The sequence below is a fragment of the Argentina silus genome (genome assembly GCF_951799395.1).
Source record: "Argentina silus genome assembly, chromosome: 15".
NCBI lineage: Eukaryota > Metazoa > Chordata > Actinopteri > Argentiniformes > Argentinidae > Argentina > Argentina silus.
The window spans coordinates 7,996,142-7,998,641 of NC_139669.1; positions in this window are offsets into that span (position 1 = coordinate 7,996,142).

Sequence of the window (2,500 nt, forward strand, 5' to 3'; positions counted from 1 at the left end):
CTATCAGAGGACAGAACTCCACAACCCCAACCTATCAGAGGACAGAACTCCACAACCCCCAACCGATCAGAGGACAGAACTCCACAACCCCGACCTATCGGAGGACAGAACTCCAAAACCCCGGCCTATCAGAGGACAGAACTCCAAAACTCTGACCTATCAGAGGACAGAACTCCACAACCCCAGCCTATCAGAGGACAGAACTCCACAACCCCAGCCTATCAGAGGACAGAACTCCACAACCCCGGCCTATCAGAGGACAGAACTCCACAACTCTAGACTCTCAGAGAACAGGACTCCGGACACTCAGAGAACAGAACCCTGGACACTCAGAGAACAGAACCCTGGACACTCAGAGAACAGAACACTGGACCTGTCAGAGAACAGAACACTGGACCTGTCAGAGAACAGAACACTGGACCTGTCAGAGAACAGAACACTGGACCTGTCAGAGAACAGAACACTGGACACTCAGAGAACAGAACCCTGGACACTCAGAGAACAGAACCCTGGACACTCAGAGAACAGGACACCAGTCAGCATGGAACGTTCCAACAGCTGGAGGGTGGAGGGAAAACATTGCGCAGAGTGTGGTCCATTCCATATCTATGTGTTCACACTGACTCAGACCTGTGTGCATGCCGGACACACACACACACACACACACACACACACACACACACACACACACACACACACACACACACACACACACACACACAGACCCTAAATAGACCTGCACGTACAACACATTTTTTGTGACGTTTGCGTGAAACAATTCATTTTTACTGCATATGGTGGAGTCCTTGAACATAACACACTAATTGAGGGTTTTCTAATGACATCATGCATCTATAACCTATGTACAGGTCATGTAATAATATCTGTCACATGTTGTAAATGTACTGTCCTGCTCCAGGCGCCTCCAGAGAACGCCGCGCCCTCTGGTGTGATGTTGAAGGATGACCCCAACCCTGTGGACCGTCTGGGGGGAGGGCCGTCCCTGTCTGGTCTTGTGACCTAGGTGAACCTCTCTCCATGTTGCATGTGAAGGGGGCTGAACTCACCCTGGTGCTGGGGTGTAACGTCAGCTCCTGATTGGGCGAGGCGATGGGCGTCAGCTCCTGATTGGGCAAGGCGCGCGGTGTCGGCTTGTGAACGACTCGGGGTCCGGAGGCTCCGGCACATTCTTTACCTGGTACCTAATAAAAGACAGGTGCTGGGAGAGAGGGAGGGGGGGAGAGAGAGGAAGGGGGAGGGAGAGAGAGAGGGAGGGATGGGGAGGGAGAAGGGAGGGATGGGAGGGAGAGAGAGAGAGAAGGAGAGAGAGGGGGAGAGAGACACAGAGATAGAGAGAGATAGAGAGAGAGAGAGAGTGAAGGAGAGAGATAGAGAGAGAGAGAAAGAGAGGAGAGAGGAGAGAGGAGAGAGGAGAGAGGAGAGAGGGAGAGAGACACAGAGATAGAGAGAGATGGAGAGAGAGAGAGAGAGATGGAGATGGAAAGGGGGTAGACAGTAAAGACAAAGGAGCATAATCAGACTAATTTGCTTAACGATGTACCGATGAGTTTCTCGTTCCATTCCCATGACGTTCGCTGTCTTTGTTAGGAGACCCAACAATGAAACTCCCTTTCATATCCGCCTTTAATTAAAATGTTGTTAAATTAGACAAGAACACAAGCTCACAAAATACACTTTACGATATGAAATCCTGGTAATACTGAAAACACAATTGTCCACGGTGTGTTCTTTGCTTACAATTCACACTGGAATCCAATTAGGTTTCGATACACAGCAGATCGGATGACTTGTGTGCGGTGGACCATGATGAAGTTAGCACAGGCGTTCATTAGACATTCCCCTGAACCCACTTGTAATATTGTCTGACCAAAATTTGCTTTGGTCTGAATGCTTAATCAAGAGCATACATCCTGTGTTTGATGATATGTCTACCTATTACTCCCCCAAGCATTTCCTTTCCTCCTCCCGCAAAAATTCATTAGTTTCAAAAAGAAAGAAAAAGAGAGTGAGTGAGAGAAGGAGGGAAAAGAGGAAGCACAGATGAGTCAGAGAAAGAGTCAGTCTTTTTTTTTTCTTTTTTTCCTCCATTCCTTCGATCTGATAACATCCTCTCTTTTTTTGGGATTTCCCGTCTCTGTGACGAACCCCTGCCCTGAGCGGGTGTCTGTGTCATTCCCATGGAAATGGTGACTGTAGCTGTTTGAAGGCGTGGGAGTGTCAGGAGTGAAGGAGAGAACTTGTCTCCACCTCTGTGGACGTATGTTCTGTTTTTACAGCCAACAGATCTCCCCAAATGGGAATAACACTGAGGGAATGTTAGAGACAGACTGACAGACAGGCAGGCAGACAGACAGACAGACAGGCAGGCAGGCAGACAGACAGACAGACAGACAGACAGACAGACAGACAAACAGGCAGGCAGGCAGGCAGACAGACAGACAGACAGGCAGGCAGACAGACAGACAGACAGGCAGGCAGG